The following is a 21,124-nucleotide window of genomic DNA, read 5'->3' as shown; positions in this document are numbered from 1 at the left end:
GAAGCCATGTTTTCATATTTGTTTATAAGATTATTTGGGCATGGCAAGGCCAACAGATCAGAAGATGACTGCCATTGCAAAGATAGTTTGTTTTACTCATAGATCCCAAAAGAAGAGGCACACCACACCATGGAAGGCCACACATGGAAGATCCAGGATCAACAAGAGGCAGAGGAAAAGAGAAAATTGTGAGCAAGAGCCTTAACTGTGATTTTTGTGAAAGGAACAAGTGAGTCAGGGTGAGCAGATGTAGGATTGGCTACTTTGAATAATTTTAGTGGACTTTGGAGCATAGTGGAAGTCCCTAGTTGTATCGTACCTGGCTCTAGGCAATTAAGGTAGGTGGATAGTGGCCCAGAGTGTGAGAGCTGGTTAAAGAGGGGGTTGAGGTTAAAATCTCTGGATTGGGTGATTAGCACTTGAAAGAAATCCTCATGGGCTGGTGGTTTACTATATCTAAGAATTGACTAACTCTAAAAGGGTCAGTTCCTCCAGCATCATCAGGGCCCAAGACACTAAAACATCAGAATACAGAAAATAAAAGACATGGTTAATACAAGGTGGATCTCTACATGGTATACAAACATCAACCCAGAATAGAGCAAAGATATGAATGTAAGAGCAAAAACTATAAGACTCTTAGAAGAAAACAGTCATAAATTTTCAGGACCTTGGCTTAGGCAATGGTTTGTTAGATATCAACAGAACAACCAACCAAATGGGGCAAAAAGATAAATTGAACTTCATCAAAATTAAAAACTTTGTGCTTCAGAGACTAGGATCAAGAAGTTAAAAAGTTGACACATTGAATAGCAAAATATTTGCATATCATATATCCGACAGGGAACTTCTATCTAAAATACACAAATAACTCTTATAATTCAATAATAAAAATATAAATAACCCAATTAAACAGTGGACAAAAAATCTGAATAGATGTTTTTCCCAAAGATGATAAACAAATGGCCAAAAAGCACATGAAAAGATGCTTAACATCATTAGTCATTAGGGAAATGGAAATCAAAACCACAATGGCATATCATTTCATACCTCCTAGGATGGCTAAAATCAAAGAGACAGTAACAAGTATTGGCAGGAATATAGTGTCATTGGAACCCTCATACATTGCCACTGGGAATGTAAATAGTACAACTCCTTTGGAAAACAATTCCTCAAAAAATTATACATAGAGTTACCATATAACTTAGCAATTTCACTCCTAGGTGTATACCAAAGACAACTAAAAATAAATGTTCAGACAGAAACTTGTACATGAATGTTCATAAAATTTTTATAGCAATAGTATTTATAATAACCAAAAAGTTGAAGCAACGCAAATGTGCATTAATTGATTAATGGATAAACAATTGTGGTATATCCATAAAATGGAATATTATGCAGTCAGAAAAAGGAATGAAGTACTCATTCATGCTATAACATGGATGATCCTTGAAAATATTATTCTAAGTGGAAAAAAAAGCGGACACACAAGTCCACTAACTGTATTATACAAAATATCCAGAATAGGCAAATGCATAGAAACAGGAAGTAGATCAATGGTTGCCAGAGGTGAGAATGGGGAGTAACTACCAATGGGCATGGAGTTTCTTTTTGAGGTGATGAAAATATTCTAGAATTACACAGAGGTGCTTGTTACACATCTCTGTGAATACATAAGAGTGATTTTTATGGTATGTGAATTATATTTCAATTTTTAAAAAAGGACATTGGGTTGGTACTAGCTCCCTGTGGTTGCTATAAAAAATTACCACAAACTTGGTGGCTTAAAACAACAGAAATCTATTTTCTTAGAGTTCTGGAGTCTATAAGTCAGCAGTTTCATTGGGTAAAAACCAAGTTGTTGGTAGGGTTCACTCTCCCAGAAAGATCTAAGGGAGAAGCTATTCCTTGACTCTTCCAGCTTCTGGTGGCTGTCAGCATTCCTTGCCTTGTGGCTATTTCACTCGAATCTCTTACTCTGGGGTCACATTGCCTCTTCAGTGTTTCTGTCAAATCTTTCCTTGCCACTCTCTTATAGGGACACTTGTGATTGGATACAGGGTCCACCTGGATGATCCAGGTTAATCTCTCTATCTAAAGATCTTTAACTTAATCGCATATGTAAAGACCTTTTCTTCCTTATAAGGTAACATCTACAAGTTCCAGAGAGTGGCCCGTTATTCACCTGACTATGGGGTTTGATAGGATTGAAAATTACCAATCTACAAGATAGGGTCTCTTTAGCATGACATACAGGAATCCCAATTTTCCTTTGACCTCCCTTTGTAGCTTCATTTATTTTCTCCTTGGATTCTCTGGTCTAGTCACACTGAACTTAATGCAATCTTTTGTCATACATCCATGCCCTTGTACATACTGTTCACTCCACTGAATATACTCTTTCCTCTGTCATACTTTCAATCTTTCAGGATCTTATTAATTACCTCTCTGTGAGTACTAGGAAGTGTTATCTCTATCCTCTTTACTGTGTGTTGCTTCCATTTTGAAACATACATGACATTTTATGAATCTGTTTACATTCCTAGTTAATCTACTAGACTATATTTGTCAAATGCAGGGATAATATTTAACTTCCTTATGTGTTAAGAACGGGGCTTGACATATAAAATACATGTATCTTGAATGAATGACTTAACAGTTTATTATCAATGTGCCATTTTAAGTACCCAAGCATCAGGAGCAGGCATTTATTAAATTCTACTTATTTAGGACTTCTGTTGCTTATGGAAAGGTACTTGTTTCTCAATTTTGAGAGTATTTCAATGCCCCTATGTGACCTAGATTTGTTTAGAAGAATATCTTAACTATTTAAAAATACAGATATGTAACTCAAATTCCTTAATGTACTATTCAATATAATTTATTGAATATTATTTCCTAGATATTATAATTTTTAAATAATATTCAGTTCTTCTGTCCTTTAATGAACATTTTAATTTTCCTTCAGAAAACAATAATCCAAATTGTATTGGATGTTGAATTCCAGGATTTCTCCCAATTTCTGCCCCCTCCCACCCCTTTTACCATAACCCTGTGGTTGCCATTGATTTGTAAGCTAAATTTCACCTTTAGGAAAGACACACTTCAGAGAAATGCACTTCTGATTATTCTGAGAAAAATCAATTGAAAAATCAATGTGACAAAAAATAAAAATCAACATGCTTTCTATCAACCAGAAGTTATAAATTCTTTCTAAATACAGTAAACATATTCTTAGTAAATTAACCATAATAAATATTGAGACAGGTCTTTATAACATATATGTTGAAATTCGGTCCTAGAAAATATTGGACTAGTTGAACAGAACTCAGTTACTCTTAGCATTCACAGCCTCAGAATGTCAAAATACTAAACACCAGAATAGGGTATTCTAATTATTTATTGAAAATGAGTTCTTTAGCAAATTAAAAGTTAGTCAGAGACATTCTTATTCTGATGGTTCAAGATTTTGCATTGCCCAAGTATTAGAATTATCATGAGCAATTCTCTTGCAATTCTACTGTAGGTTAAAAGTTATATGGCTAAGGCCTTGGAAATAGCATATAAAATGATGTCATATTTGTTGTTGATTTGTTTATTTTTAAAAGATAATGTAGGGCAAAATTCTGGGCAGATACAGTATAGACGCAGTTACATTCTATAAAAATAGAACAACTAGGATAGTAAAATCAAAGGCCCACAGACAACATCTAAAGCAAAATGAGGTGACAAAATGTATGTGCATAAATCCTCATACACGGCTACTGAATTGGGAGGGTGTTTTGCCTAATCCAACTATAGGTAGTGAACAGTATCTGTGACTCATTAAGGTCTGATGGTGCTAGATCAATCTAGGCCAGACAAATTCTCAAAACCGATTAGCCAAAGCCCCCTAACTAGACAGGATCCTATTCCACACTACGGAGAAACTCCTGGGAAGAGAATCCAAATTGAACAGGACTGGAGCAATAAGATAGAGAAAAGACAGTGTCCAACTGAAAATGGGGTAGGAGCAGGGAAAGCAGATTTCAGAAAGAATGAGGATTTTTTTTTTTTGATCATGCCTTTCAAAAGAGGGAGCTCTAGAGTTCTGAATCAAAAAAATTTATTCTTGCCTGCACGTCTCTTCTCACAGTACAGAAACACTTATTCACTGAAACCAACTGAGCAGCAGAATAAAACTGTCCATACAAAGGCATTACAAGACAAAATAGAAAGGGCAGAACAACTCCCCTAGAAAGTATACCAGAGAGACACACATGGGAGTTCCAGAAAAAGAAAATCAGAGCAATGGAACAGAACAAATACTAAACTTGTTTTTTAAAAGAAATATGATCAATATTACACATTGAAAGAGTGAATCACGTCTCTGGAAAAAAGGGAAAAACCAGTAACAGCCATTGCTGAGACATATTCTAGCAAAACTAGGAGTCTTTAATAGTTTTACAGCTAAAAGTTTCTTTTAAATAATACTAATAAATTGTTGGGGTTTCCAAGCAAAAAGACAGTCATTTATAATGAAAAGAAATTCAGATTATTATCAAACATTTTGACAGCAACATTGTATGCAGAAGACAATGTAGTGTGAGCCAGAGACTTTATATCTAGCCCAAATGATATTTAAGTTAAAAAGATGACAGACATTCTATTTTATAGAATTTTATAGAAAATTCTATTTTATAGAATGTTCCTGAGTTCTTGCACCTTTACTGAGTAATCTCTAAAAGTACAAGCTATAGACAAGCAGTTACAAATGAGATATTGACAAAAGTACTGATAAGTGGGCAATTAGTTAACAAGCAGAATGTTCTTTAGAAATATTCTAGTGAATAAAGTAAAATGTATTTTTTGCAATTCCTAACGAATTAATAGACCTCAGCAATATTATAATAACAGTTTATCTCCTAATAGAAGAATACAATACTATAAAGTAGTCTCTCACACCCCCCAATGAATCTGATCAAGCCTCTAGACATAACTGTCAATTTATAGGAAATACAAGACTCAGATGAATGTTAAGTGACATCATGCATTTCAGCAAAATGCAGACCACAGAAACCATACAAGGCAAAAATAATCCCTGGTTTCTTCAACAAAAAATTACAAGGGGAAAAATGAGAAAAAAACCCATAGATTAAAAGAGATTTAAGAGACATAAAAGTTAATTACTTATATTACAATTGCATTTCTATTATAAAACCTTATTTTGATCTTGATCAAACATACAAACTTATACATACATGTGCACATAAGAAGATCAAAGAAATATGAACATTGGCTGGCTATTTGATGATATTAATTATGTGATGGGGTACATGTTAAATAGAAATTGTTAATACTTGTGCCTGTGATAACTTTTGTTATGGTTTAAAACAAGTACCTTTATCTTGGAGAAACATACACTGAAATATTTAGAGATGAAATAATATGATGCCGGAAATTTCCATCAAATAATTTTGGTCACATTGGGATTCTAGATAAAACAAGGTTGACTGTATGTTGATAATCGCTAAATCTAGATTCAATATTCTGTAATCTCTACATTTGCACACACTTGAAGATTTATACAATAAGTTTTAAAATAAAAGACAATTTAGTGGGAAGGACCTATTTTAATTAATTAAAGGATTATTGTGGCTTTTTTTCCCTTAGCTGACTAAAATACATACATTTGTCTAGTTTAATATATGCTGGGCTGTGCCTAGAGACTTCACTTGTAATCCAGGTGCTCTGCAAGGCTGATGCAGGAGAATCACTTGAGCTCAGGAGTTTGAGACCATCCTGGGCAATATAGGGAGACCCTGTCTCTGCAAAACAAAAAATAAAAAAAAATTAGTTGTGTGTGGTGGTGCACACCTGTAAGACCCAGTTATTTGGAAGGCTGAAGTGGTAGAATCACTTAAGCCACGGAGCTCAAGGTTACAGTGAGCTATGATCACACCACTGAACTCCAGCCTCGGCAACAGAGCAAGGCCTTGCCTACAGAAAACAACAAAGGACAAAAAAGAAAAAAAAAAAATGGAAGTCTAGTTCTATAATCCATACACTTATTGATAAGATTGTGGAATTTACAACAAAAGTAGTTTTCTATTAAATTCCTTTAAACTTATAATTTTCATATCATTCTCATCAGGAATCCCAGCTTGTTAACTTTGTTAGTATACATGAGGTATGGTTGAAAGGCTTCAATGTATTGTAGAAAGTGCATGCAACTGAGAATCAATTGACCTTGGTTTCAATCCTGCCTCTGTTTCCAAGAATCTTTGTGACCTGGGACAAATTGTTTAATCATTCTAAGCCTGTTTCATCATCTGGATAATGAAAGAGTTCCCTAATCTTCTTACAATTCAGACATTACCACCTCTAAGGTGTTTTTTTTTCCCCCCAGACTTTTTATTCTGCTGAAAAAGTACTATGGCATTTTCCTAAAGTCAAATAGGCAGAAGTTTAAAATAAGGTCTAAACTTCTAAGTCATAGGCCAAGTGACAACAGAATAGTAATTTATCCAGGAAATATAATTTTAAGTTAGAAGATGAGGAAAACATGGCTTAAGTTTGACGGGAAAGTTCTAAATATAAGAATGGATCCTAAACTTATGAGGAAGTAGCAAAATAATGCTACTGTGGAAAAATGAAACTTGGTAACACAAGATGAATGAAGAACTGCAGCAAAGAGAAACCAGGAGGTTATCCAGACACTTGACTCAGGACTTCCCAAATTCTATCTTGTTTATTCTTAGGTATTAAGTGAAATACAGTGTACTTGAGAATGGCAGGCATGAACCTGTCGAAAGGGTCACAAAATAGGAAAAGCTAAGGCAACTAAGATCACTTGGCCCAGGGAATGCTGAAGTGGAGGGAAACTACAATAACAATTTTTCAAATTGGCAAATAGATATTATCCAGATGAAGATAAGGAGCTGTTTTAGTCACCTGGGTAGTATCTGGGGCTTATATTACAGAAGAGAGAATTATAGTTAGACTTAGGAAAAACTTCCTGGCACCTGGCAATTGGAAATGTTCCTTCTCTGGGCATCTTTAAGCACAGGACAGAATACTACCTTGAGATGATTTTAGTGTAGACTTCTTGAAGTTGTGAGGATAACCAAATGTTGCATATCTAGTGATTTACATTCAAATCTCATAGATGTGGGTAAAACTAATTGGTTTGGTGCAGACACAATTCTGGCAGGTACAATTCGGGCAGATGTAGATCAGGCCTCATTTCCTTCTCTGATTATTTCAGTTTCCTATTTCCATGAACTATCATAATTGTCAACATCATTTCTTAGATCTATTAGTAATTGTTTTATAAATTTGGGAGCTCCAGTGTTAGGTGCATATATGTTTATGATTGTGATATTTTCCTGTTGGACAAGGCCTTTTACCATTATATAATGTCCCTCTTTGTCTCTTTGAACTGCTGTTGCTTTAAAGTTTCCTTTGTCTGATATAAGAATAGCTATCCCTGTTTGCTTTTGGTGTCCCTTTGCATGAAACGCCTTTTTCCAACCCTTTAAGTTTTTGTGAGTCCTTATGTGTTAGGTGAGTCTCCTGAAGGCAGCAGATGGTTGTTTGGTGAGCTCTTGTCCATTCTGCAGTTCCATATCTTTTAAGTGGAGCATTTAGCCCATTTACATTCAACGTTAGTATTGAAATGTGAGGTACCATTGCATTCATCATGCTCTTCATTGTCTGTATACTTTTTTTTGTTTTGTTTTTTGTTCTTGCTTTTTAACTTGTATTTTTGATTTATAGGTCCTGTGTGATTTATGCCTTAAAGAGGTTCTGTTTTGATGTATTTCCAGGATTTGTTTCAAGATTTAGAGCTCCTTTTAGCAGTTCTTGTAATGGTGGATTGTTAATGGCAAATTCTCTCAGCATTTGTTTGTCTGAAAAAGACCGTATCTTTCCTTCATATATGATGCTTAGTTTCACTGGATACAAAATTCTTGGCTGATAATTGTTTTGTTTGAGGAGGCTGAAGATAGGGCCTCAGTCCCTTCTAGTTTGTAGGGTTTTTGCTGAGAAATCATCTGTTAATGTGATAGGTTTTCCTATAAAGGTTACTTGGTGCTTCTGTCTCACAGTTCTTAATATTCTTTCTGTTGTCTTAACTTTGGATAACCTAATGACAATGTGCCTACGTGAAGATCTTTTTGCGATTAATTTCCTGGGTATTCTTCGTGCTTCTTGTATTTGGATGTGTAGGTCTCTAGCAAGGCTGGGGAAGTTTTCCTCGATTATCCCCCAAATATGTTTTCTAAGCTTTTAGAATTCTCTTCTTCCTCAGGAACACTGATTATTCGTAGGTTTGGTTGTTTAACATAAACCCAGACTTCTCGGAGGCTTTGTTCATATTTTCTTGTTCTTTTTTCTTTGTCTTTCTTGGATTGGGTTAATTCAAAGACCCTGTCTTTGAGTTCTGAATTTCTTTCTTCTACTTGTTCAATGCTATTGCTGAGACTTTCCATAGCATTTCGCGTTTCCAAAAATGTGATCAAAGTTTCCTTTTGTGGTGATCAGGGAACACTTCTACACTGCTGGAGGGAATGTAAACTAGTACAGCTGCTATGGAAAACAGTGTCGAGACTCCTTAAAGAACTAAGAGTAGAACTACCATTTGATCCAGCAATCCCACTACTGGGTATCTACCCAGAGGAAAAGAAGTCATTATTTGAAAAAGACACTTGCACACGCAGGTTTACAGTAGCACAATTCACAATTGTAAAATTGTGAAACCAACCCAAATCCCCATCAATCAACAAGTGGATAAAGAAACTGGTATACGATGAAATACTACACAGCCATAAAAAGGAATGAATTAACAGCATTTGCAGTGACCTGGATGAGATTGGAGACTATTATTCTAAGTGAAGTAACTCAGGAGTGGAAAATCAAACATTGTGTGTTCTCACCGATATGTGAGAGCTAAGCTATAAGGACGCAAAGGCATAAGAATGATACAACGGACTTTGGGGACTTGTGGGGAAGAATGGGAGGGGGGGGTGAAGGATAAAAGACTACAAATATGGTGCAGTGTACACTGCTCGGGTGATGGGTGCACCAAAATCTCACAAATCACCACTAAAGAACTTACTCGTGCAATCAAATACCTCCTGAACCCCAATAACTTATGGAAAAAAAAATTGCCAACACCAAAAACTTCTTAAATTCTGTGTGCATGTGGAATATGCCAGCCCACTACCAATGAAAAGAACATAATATCTATCCTTTTGAGTATCTAGTCCTTCTCCTTATGAAAAAAAAATGCAACATTTATTGTTTCTGTTGCTAATTTGGTTTGGTTTGTGATTCGTTTTTCTATGGCTATGGTCTATTAGATTCCTCTATGATGAGAGGGTGAGAAAAAGGTGGTTATGCTATACATGGATGATGTGAGAGGAGAAAATTAATAATAGTACAAAGAAAGAGAAGGGAGTGAGAATTAAGGTAACTGTAATTATCATGAGAAGAAAAGGGAGGGGAAATAGCAGAAATGAGGAAAGGACAACTCTAACTCCTTCGGTAGGTCAAGAAATATTTACTAGTACCAGGAGTAAAAGGGTAAATAAAACAGTCTTAGTTCTATCTCTTGTGGTACCCACTGCTGCCCTACTACAGCTGCTGGCCTAACCTAGGGAATCACAACCGTCAGAGCTAAAAACAACAGCTAGTCCCCGCTTTGAAAGTTATTATTAGGGTACTCTGATTTCATTATTTTATTTGCTTTGTAGCACATGGAAATCTCTGTGTGGAAAACATAAATGACATAGGTGACCTAACTTGGGTTAATATATAGCATAAAATGCTTCCATCTAAGGAAATAATTATGAATATAAACTTTGAGTCTGCTATCCTCTCTACTTTTGTGTTGAATTTTTAATGTACTTGCCTTTACCCCCACCTCCCACCCTAATTTCCAGTAGTGTGCTGATGAAAGATGAAAGAAAAAGCAAGTTTTTAAAGAGATAGGGCACATATTATATACATGCAATTATTAAATGTGTTTAAACTGCATATAGTTCTGCACCTCAGCTAAGGATGTCTGGAAATTGTCCAAAATATATTTTGAAAACAGAATCATGGTGGCTTTATGTAGAGAAGAATTGTTCAATTGAATGTGAAAGCTTTTATTTTTCTATTTCCTTTTTATTTTCTCCTTTTTTTTTTTGTTTCCTCTACAAGCATTATGCAGTGAGATGAAACTTCTCCCTTTCCACATTTTAGACACCGAATAACACTGTTGCTATGGTCTGAATGTTGGTGTTCCTCCAAAATTCATATGTTAGAACCTAATACCAAATATGATAGTAGTAAGAGGTGAGGCATTTTGAGAAGAGCCCTAATGAATGGGTTTAGTGCCCTAATGAAAAGAAGTCAAAAGGAGCTGCCTTGCCCTGACTGCCACGTGAGGACACAGCAAGAGAGAACCATCCTGCCTCAGCCTCCTGAAGTACTGGGGTTACAGGTGTAAGCCACTGCACCCGGCCAATAAATTTTTTTTTTCATAAATTACTTAGTCTAAGATATCTTGTTACAGAAACCCAAATGAACTATTATCAATTTGGTGCTTTATATAATGCAATTTATTTATTTGGAATTTTTTTTGGCATACTGTTTATTTTTTATAACCTTCCTTGTTTCAAAAATAATTTTTGTAAATTATATTTCTCTATGAAAAGTCTGATTTGTTTTAATTGGGATTATGTTTTCTTAAATGATTTGTTGAGAACAAAACCTTAGTGGAGACCCATTTCTGAAAATACAATTTAGATAAATGGTAAAATATGATTACTATTAGCAAATTGTATTTCTCTCTGAAAAGTCTGATTTGTTTTAATTGGGAAAATGTTTTTAAAAATGATGTGTTAAGAACAAAACCTTAGTGGAGACCCATTTCTGAAAATGTAATTTAAATAACTAGCAAAGTATGATTCACTTTACAAAAAATGTTACTTTATACCAAATTTTGTTAAGGAAATTATCTAGTGTTTAAAATTTTTTTCACACAGATGATGTGGATAAGAACAGATGAAAATCTATACACAATATCCTTTAGTCATTAATTGAATGTGCACCAAAGTCACCATTTTCAATCAGAGGAATCACAAATTACTTCTCAGTTTCAAGTATTTTATATGAATATTTTCACAGTAATGCAATTAGAAAGTTAATTTAATTAGCCTTCTTTACCATTTGGGATACAAAACTGAGAGAAGAACATGTGCAAGAACACACATCTAAAAGCGTTAAACATGCATTTCTCCACCTTGTGCCATAAGAACAAAGCACATGCGCTAATATTAGATGAATCATGATTCCTTTCTCACTTCTGCAAGAGCTATCACATATATGAATCATTAATTTCAGTTTCAAATGATTTAAATAGAACTCAGAAAGATTCTGTGAGTCATGAGAGTCTCTAACTTAGTGATTTTATATCTTATCTCCACTTTCCTACAAGAAAACAGTTCTAGATTGCAGTCCATTTCCCCCATATTTGAAAATGTATGTTACTTATGATTTTCAAAGGATTATATAAAATAGTGGAGCCAAACAACTCACTTACTGTGCACATAAAATGCCAGTCATTAATCTTCTAAACACACATGGTGGTGAGTAAGAAACTTCTGTCCATTCGTTGTTGGAAAAAATTAATGGCAGAGCTGAAATTCATTTCTGATGACTGGTAACTTTTGTTTTAAAATCTTTTTATTTATTTTTCATTTTTTTAAGAGAAATTGCCTTTAAGTTTGTCAGCCTAGTAGCTCTGGGTTCCATATAAAAGAGGAGGCTTTATTTGTTTTAATATTCATTGTCAATATCAAAGGTCAGGAAACTTTTTCTGTAAAGTGTCAGACAGCAAATATTTTAGGCATTGTGGGACATACAGTATCCATTGCAACTACTCAACTCTGACATTAGATCATGAAAGCAGTCACAGACAACGTGTAAATGAATGTGTGGATGTGTTCAGAAAAAATTTACTTACAAAAGCAAGCAACTGGCTGGATTTGGCCCACTCAGTTGTAGTTGACAACTTTTGATCTATATTATGACAATATTCATAAAACAGTAGAGAATATAGGAAATGTTCTATGCCAAATTTAACAAAGAATAAAAGTTCAAAGACCTTTTAAATACGTTTTTAAAAATATTAATAGTTTTATTATTCAAATGGATTCAATCAGAGAATTTGAAATTTCGACCATAATTTACTATCAGAGTTAATGATTTTTACCACATAATTGTTTTCCTTACTATATCTCACCTTATTCTCATTTTCATTGTAACTTCAGAAAATAAAACTTGATTTTGGACCATACCAGTATAAAAGCCCCAAAGAGTTAATTTTATAAATTATCAGTGTACTCTCTTGACATTTTGTTACTAAGTTCAAACAAGAAAGGTGCTATAACAACTGCGGTGAAATAATAATTTCAGTTCCAGGGAATCACAATATGAACTTGTCCCATAAAAATATGACGAGGTCTAAGAAATAAATTCAGTGGTCAATGCTAAAATATAACAGTTTGAGACTTTAACAATACAACATCACTAGCTCTTTCTTGTGTATTGAGGTACTTCAAGGGAATCTTTAGAAGAGAGTTAAAAGCCATGGAAATGCACATAGACACACATGATTTCAACATCATTCTCCTCTTGGTGCCGTTACATGGCTAGGCTCAGATTTGCTCCTCAAAGGAGGCTAAATTCTCATGATTCCACAAGTCTATTTCCTATAATGGCCTTTGCAATTTTTCATCTCAGCCAATGAGCTCTACAGGAGTTGGTCACTGCACAATTAGCCAACCCCATGGCAATCCTCGTGGCCTCATTTGACTATGTGCTCCAAATAATTTACATGTGAGCATTTGATTACTGCTCCATGTTCTAGAACTTAAATATGACCCTATATATCTATTTGCTTTTGAAAAAGCAGAAGCTGTTTCCTCAGCGGACAACAGAAAAAAAACACATATGTTGTACACATGTTTGTCATTAGGCGGACTCTAACTCTGTTTCTTTCTTTTTTTTTTTTTTTTTTTATTATACTTTAAGTTCTAGGTTACATGAGCACAACGTGCAGGTTTGTGCCATGTTGGTATGCAGCACCCATTAACTCGTCATTTACATTAGGTATGTCTCCTAATGCAATGCCTCCCCCCACCCCCCCACCCCACGACAGGCCCCAGTGTGTGATGTTCCCCTTCCTGTGTCCAAGTGCTCTCATTGTTCAATTCTCACCTATGAGTGAGAACATGTGGTGTTTGGTTTTTTGTCCTTGTGACAGTTTGCTGAGAATGATAGTTTCCAGCTTCATCCATGACCCTACAAAGGATACGAACTCATCATTTTTTATGGCTGCATAGTATTCCATGGTGTATATGTGCCACATTTTCTTAATCCAGTCTATCACTGATGGACATTTGGGTTGATTCCAAGTCTTCGCTATTGTGAATAGTGCTGCAATAAACATACGTGTGCACATGTGCATGATTTATAATCCTTTAGGTATATACCCAGTAATGGGATGGCTGGGTCAAATGGTATTTCTAGTTCTAGATCCTTGAGGAATCGCCACACTGTCTTCCACAATGGTTGAGCTAGCTTACAGTCCCACCAACAGTGTAAAAGTGTTCCTATTTCTCTACATCCTCTCCAGCACCTGTTGTTCCCTGACTTTTTAATGATTGCCATTCTAACTGGTGTGAGATGGTATCTCATTGTGGTTTTGATTTGCATTTCTCTGATGGCCAGTGATGATGAGCATTTTTTCACGTGTCTGTTGGCTGCATAAATGTCTTCTTTTGAGAAGTGTCTGTTCATGTCCTTTGCCCACTTTTTGATAGGGTTGTTTTTTTCTTGTAAATTTGGTTGAGTTCTTTGTAGATTCTGGACATTAGCCCTTGGTCAGATGAGTAGATGGCAAAATTTTTCTCCCATTCTGTAGGTTGCCTGTTCACTCTGATGGTAGTTTCTTTTGCTGTGCAGAAGCTCTTTAGTTTAATTAGATCCCATTTGTCAATTTTGGCTTTTGTTGTCATTGCTTTTAGTGTTTTAGACATGAAGTCATTGCCCATGCTTAGGTCCTAAATGATATTGCCTAGGTTTTCTTCTAGTGTTTTTATGGTTTTAGGTCTAACATTTAAATCTTTAATCCATCTTGAATTAATTTTTGTATAAGGTGTAAGGAAGGGATCCAGTTTCAGCTTTATACATATAGCTAGCCAGTTTTCCCAGCACCATTTATTAAATAGGGAATCATTTCCCCATTTCTTGTTTTTGTCAGGTTTGTCAAAGATCAGATGGTTGTAGATGTGTGGTATTATTTCTGAGGGCTCTGTTCTGTTCCATTCTATATCTCTGTTTTGGTACCAGTACCATGCTGCTTTGGTTACTGTAGCCTTGTAGTATAGTTTGAAGTCAGGTAGCATGATGCCTCCAGCTTTTTTCTTTTGGCTTAGGATTGACTTGGCAATGCAGGGTCTTTTTTGGTTCCATATGAATTTTAAAGTAGTTTTTTCCAAGTCTGTGAAGAAAGTTATTCGTAGCTTGATGGGGATGGCATTGAATCTATAAATTACCTTGGACAGTATGGCCATTTTCATGATATTGATTCTTCCTATCCATGAGCGTGGAATGTTCTTCCATTTGTTTGTGTCCTCTTTTATTTCTTTGAGCTGCAGTTTGTAGTTCTCCTTGAAGAGGTCCTTCACATCCCTTGTAAGCTGGATTCATAGGTATTTTATTCCCTTTGAAGCAATTGTGAATGGGAGTTCACTCATGATTTGGCTCTCTGCTTGTCTGCTATTGGTATATAAGAATGCTTGTGATTTTTGCACATTGATTTTGTATCCTGAGACTTTGTTGAAGTTGCTTATTAGCTTAAGGAGATTTTGGGCTGAGATGACGGGGTTTTCTAAATATACAATCATGTCATCTGCAAACAGGGACAATTTGACTTCCTCTTTTCCTAACTGAATACCCTTTATTTCTTTCTCTTGCCTGATTGCCCTGACCAGAACTTCCAACACTATGTTGAATAGGAGTGGTGAGAGAAGGCATCCGTGTCTTGTGCCAGTTTTCAAAGGGAATGCTTCCAGTTTTTGCCCATTCAGTATGATATTGGCTGTGGGTTTGTCATAAATAGCTCTTATTATTTTGAGAGATGTCCCATCAATACCTAATTTATTGAGAGTTTTTAGCATGAAGGGCTGTTGAATTTTGTCAAAGGCCTTTTCTGCATCTATTGAGATAATCATTTGGTTTTTGTCTTTGGTTCTGTTTATATGCTGGATTACGTTGATTGATTTGCGTATGTTGAACCAGTCTTGCATCCCAGGGATGAAGCCCACTTGATCATGGTAGATAAGCTTTTTGATGTGCTGCTGGATTCAGTTTGCCAGTATTTTATTGAGGAATTTTGCATTGATGTTCATCAGGGATTTTGGTCTAAAATTCTCTTTTTTTGTTGTGCCTCTGCCAGGCTTTGGTATCAGGATGATGCTGGCCTCATAAAATGAGTTAGGGAGGATTCCCTCTTTTTCTATTGATGGGAATAGTTTCAGAAGGAATGGTACCAGCTCCTTCTTGTACCTCTGGTAGAATTCAGCTGTGAACCTGTCTGGTCCTGGACTTTTTTTGGTTGACAGGCTATTAATTATTGCCTCAATTTCAAAGCCTGTTATTGGTCTATTCAGGGATTCAACTTATTCCTAGTTTGGTCTTGGGAGGGTGTATGCGTCCAGGAATTTATCCATTTCTTCTAGAATTTCTAGTTTATTTGCATAGAGGTGTTTATAGTATTCTCTGATGGTAGTTTGTATTTCTGTGGGATCGGTGGTGATATCCCCTTTATCATTTTTTATTGCATCTATTTGATTCTTCTCTCTTTTCTTCTTTATTAGACTTGCTAGCGGTCTATCAATTTTGTTGATCTTTTCAAAAAACCAGCTCCTGGATTCAATAACTAAGATCAAAGCAGAACTGAAGGAGACAGAGACACAAAAAACCCTTGAAAACTCTGTTTCATACTGACTTCATTATTGATTTTGCAAATCTTCCCCTTTACTCTTGGTTCATTCACTCTCACATTCAGACTGACTTAAGCCCCATCTTCTGTTTTTTTTTCCCACTTTTCCAATTCTGTTTTGTATGCCAAAACACTAACACTCGTACTTATGTAATTAGACCAACAAACATGTATTGAACATATTAGGTTTCATGCTCTATGAAAAGAACTGGGAGCAAACATACAGTCCCTCATGGAGAACATACCTAAATGGGAAGACAGATAAGCAGAACTAATGGTTGAAACATGACGTATGCATTAGATAATACTGAAGCACTTCAGAGTGAGATCTAACTCTGTCTGTTTTGGAAATAAGTAAGAAGGGTATAACGGTGAGCTGAATCCTAAAGAAAATACAGAAGTTTTCCAGGCAGAAAAGGATGTTCCAAGGAGAACATGAGTCACATGCAATGGCATGGAGGTGTGTGAGTGCACAGAGCAGTCTGGGAACTAGGATCATTCAACATGGCCATAGTAAAGGGTGAAGGAAGCTTTTGTGGTTAAGAGGGCAGAGATAAGCCTGGGTCATATCATGTTTAGGAGTCTGAGCTGTTTATCTGACAGGTCACTGGATTCTACTGATGAATTTTAAGAAGGATGGTGATATGATCAGATTTGCATTTTGGAAAGCCCCTAGGTGGCGAGTAGAATGAAGCCATGAGAGATTGAAGGCGGGGGGGTCAGGTGAGATAAGAAAGCCACTGCAATAATTCAGACAGGAGGGCCTCAAGTTATGGCAGTAGTAGTGCAGATAGAGAAAAGGTGAACCAAAATGGAACTCTTATGTGGATCCTATCATTTTACTATGTGCCAGGCACCAGGCTTTAACTTCATAAAATCCTTAACAACAACAGTGTAAGCAGGGGTGTTGAATGAAGATACAAGCACCTAGTTTTATGGATGAAGAAACTAACTGACTTGGGTTAAGTAATTTGCTCAGGTTCACAAGATGACAAAGATGAGATCTACACTAATATCTCTGTGGTTCCAAACTCAGTTGATAAATGTCTAGAACTCATTATATCATTAAGATGAAATCCAGGGAAGGTTGGAGTTTTAATAAAATTAGAACAATCAATAATATCAAGTGCTGCAACAAAAGTTAAAAAAAAATACCCGAGCAATGTTCGAAGAATTAGACCATCATATATGGCATCATAGGAAAGTAATTTCCAAGCAGCCAGGAAGCTAGAGGTCAGATGGCATAGGAAAGGAAGAGAAATGAATGAGAGGTGAGATGATGTGTAAACCTTAGGACACTTAGCAATAATAAAAATAAAGTGATCCTAAATATTCTGTAGCTTCCCAATTGCCTTCTATAGATAATGTCTCAAAATAGTGAACTACTCAAAGTAGAGTAGTTACTCCTGCCTAGAATAATATCTGGCAAATAGCCGATGCTCCCTAAATATTTGTTGAGTGAATAAACTTTCATCCTTAGCACTGACTCAGAAGAGAAACTAGAAATATTTAAAGCATATGTTTTGGACACAGATCTGTTGATGATGTCCAGCCCCAAAGGAAAAGTATCCATTCACTACTGTGTTTAAGGAATCTCTTATGTTCCCTTAAAAGTGGGAGAGAATGTCAGTAAGAGGAAAATCTGAAGTCAGATTAACTGTCTGAGGTCATATAATTGCATCAAGGTGGAGGGTTGAGACAAAGGTTTCCTGGTTCCCACTCAAAAGCTTCCAGATACCCTGCTCCCATATCCTTCTGCTCCAGTAGTAAATGTCTTTTTCTTTCCTTGATCTTTTCTTATGCTCTGCTTTTCACTAATCTTGATCTTATGTCCCAGCTCTGTTAATAGCTTTTGCTGGCCTGTAGCTTCTTTCATTTATCCCATGTGCAAACTGGAACTAAATTCCCAACATTACCTGACATGCATCCATTCACTTATTCTACAAATATTAAGTGCCTTTGTGCTAACAACATTGCTTCTGGCACTGTGAAAATAGCAAAGGGCAGCATGTTTCCCTCTCTCATAAAGCTGAGTCTACTTTTAAGGATCTCTCACCTACTTGGTATTATACCTACTAGATTTTACATCAACTGTGTCTTACATCATCCCTGCTTTGTGTTTGTGGCAGCTGACCAAATGCTCACTGTTCTATTTGTAGCTAGGCCCAAACTATTAAGCATCACTGAGGTGAAATGATGGGGGTTGTATTTTCCACTTAATTTTAAGGGCCTCTTCCTTCCTCTTTCAGATATCTCTTTTCTATGCTTCAGTGGTTTTTTGGTTGACAGATAGGATTTGTTTTCATTGTCTCCAATCCTTCTGTTCAGAAATGTTTCAATTTATGAGTGGATCTGTCCTATTTTATTCCCTGTTCCTCTTGAGGGCAGTGAAGAAGTTTCCCTATGTCAATACTACCTACTCATAATTTGAGTATAATAGGTAAGCTCCTGAGAACCTGGACCTTATTTTGTTCCCCTAATTTTATATTTTGTACCAAAAATAAACAGCCTTCACAATCACATCTGTACCAAAATTAAATACATGGGAAACACTTTCTATCTGAAGATATTAATATAAATATCATATCATTTTCTTATTTATGTTGGTTCTATGTACACATACTCTCCATTTTAAAGAAATTTTAGGAAGTTTTTGCTTGTTTATTTTTTGACACCTCTTCACCATGAAGCAAATATTCTGAATCTATGTGGTCTTCTGTTAACTTGTCTTTAGAGATTGTATCATTACCACTGCAGGAGTATAATAAAAACAGGCTTTCTGTGAGCATAAGAAAAAAGGTGGTAAAAAGTCCTAGAGTTGATGAAACATAAGAGATTAGGAAATTTGAATGGCTTAATTTTAGGGAGAGGAAACTAGCTTGGAAGGATGAGGCTGTTATTTAAAGACTGGTTTTAGGGTATAGTTTCCATTTCTTTACAACTGCTTACGTGATGGGATCCCTATGTGTGTGTATACATACCTCTTATTGGATTCTTGAAGAAGATTAAAAACTACCATTTGAGACTATTGATTTTAGAGTTCAACTTTGACTATGATGCCCTCTTATATGAAATCTGAAAATATATGTATGGATTTTGCTCACTATGTGCATGGAAAAATTGCAAAAGCAGAAAGGCCCTTTTGAAGTTAATCAAATGTGGCCACTGACAACCTTTTGGAGCTTTTTGACTCTTATTTGAATAATATATAAGATGGGAGTTAGAAGTATTGTTAGTATTGAGAAAATTTTCTTGCTCCAGAAATGGTCCATTCAATCAACTTGCCCATTAGGGATTCATTTAGTTAAACAAAATGGTCTTTTACATTGATTATAATTTGTTCACCAGATTGATTCTGTGCCTCTCCCATCTACTACAATGAATAAACAGAAGTTTGGTCTTGGTCAGGGAGGAATTCTTTTGAGAAGGGCATTCAGGAAGTCAACCTGTGGGTATCTAGAGCTCTGAGAAAGATGGGTAGAGAGAATACCGAAAAGGTGCCCCAGAACTCTGGGTTTTGATGCTGCCTTCAACCAAAATACTGCTTATATTGAAAGAAAGCACACAGACACTGTATGTGTGAGCTCTTAGCAGACAATGCTCCTGGCACGTAGGATGGTCCTGCTTTGAACAGAGTGTCGGAAAGGTAAAAGATTCACTGAGGGCAAACATTCCTGAGCATATGGGCAAATGAACCTGAGAAAAGATTTTGTGGAATGGTAAAATATTTATTTCTCATTGACTACAAACAACGTCAGCTCCTAACCTCTCCCCAAATAAGCAACTGATGCTGCGAATAACAGGAGCTCATTGAAAAGTTTAGGAAAGGTATATGACATTTGAAAGAACTGGCATTCAAGAGTGCATTGAGGTTACATTTACTTCAAAAGATAGATTATTAATTTTGACTGAACTGGCTAGACCGATGGTTTCTTATCCAAAACAAAACCTCAACTATCCCATTTATTAGACTGGTGCTTTTTTTAATGACTATTTTTCCCCCTCAACAAACTGGTCAATATAGTGAATATAATGACAGTGGTTTGTGTATCTATAGAAAAACTCAAAATATAAAAGTTAACTTCATTATTATTTATTGGTTATGTGATTGGGGAAATTACTTGGTCTGCTTAAGCCTAAGTTTTGCCATTTGTAAAATGGTGCTAATAATAGTCCCATCTCATTGGGTTGCTGTTAGGATAAATGAGATATGCATGTATGCTTTTTAAAATAGTATTTGGCACACAGTAAGTACTCAATCAGTGTTATCCATCACACTGTAAAGTCTCTCTGTTCTTGCTCCAGACAAGAGTGCTCACACAGACAGCACTCTAGTGCCATGCACAGATGGGTTAACCTGAAAGTCAAGATCAGGTGGCGGAGAAGAAGATATTAAGGTTTTCTAGCAGTCTCGTTTCCCCCTCCCTATGACTGATCTGACTTCTGAACTCTTCTGTGGGTCTGACCTGTGGGCTCCTCCTTCCTTGCCCTCCTTCCACTTTCAGTGTTCTGATGGCAGTTAGCATGACAAAGTCTGTTTCTGACCGTCATGACCCCTACCTCCATTCTTGTTTCTGTCCTAATGAGTTAGGGCACATTAAAAAACTCCTACTCTCCTTTGCTTGGAGAATACTATACAATGAATTCTAGGTAGGTGAAGGTTTCAAAATTACTCAGTTGCTACTTGATAACCTGACCTTAGTTTTTCTCTTTGTTCTATGAAAAAAATATCTGAATTATACATACATACACACACACACACACGCATACATATATATATATATATGTATATATATAAAATTATTTATTTATTTTAGATGGAGTTTCACTCTTGTTGCCCAGGCTGGAGTGCAATGGCACGATCTCAGCTCACTGCGAGCTCTGCCTCCCAGGTTCAAGAGATTCTCCTGCCTCAACCTCCTGAGTAGCTGGGGTTACAGGCATCACATGCCTGGCTAATTTTGTATTTTTAGTAGAGATGGGATTTCTCCATGTTGGTCAGGCTAGTCTCAAATTCCTGAACTCAGGTGATCCGCCCACCTCGGCCTCTCAAAATGCTGGGATTATAGGTGTGAGCCACTGTGC

General features: G+C 36.1%; 1 protein-coding gene across 6 annotated transcripts in view; it reads right to left on the bottom strand.

The window, feature by feature from the left end:
* LOC105480820 (renalase, FAD dependent amine oxidase) overlaps positions 1 to 21,124 on the bottom strand; it is a 402,948-nt gene that overhangs the window by 212,586 nt on the left and 169,238 nt on the right. The window lies entirely within an intron of this gene.

Source organism: Macaca nemestrina, chromosome 9, assembly GCF_043159975.1.
Source record: "Macaca nemestrina isolate mMacNem1 chromosome 9, mMacNem.hap1, whole genome shotgun sequence".
In the NCBI taxonomy this organism is placed as follows: domain Eukaryota; kingdom Metazoa; phylum Chordata; class Mammalia; order Primates; family Cercopithecidae; genus Macaca; species Macaca nemestrina.
Note: the sequence above shows the minus strand (reverse complement) of the source record. Positions and strands in the feature narration are given on the sequence as shown.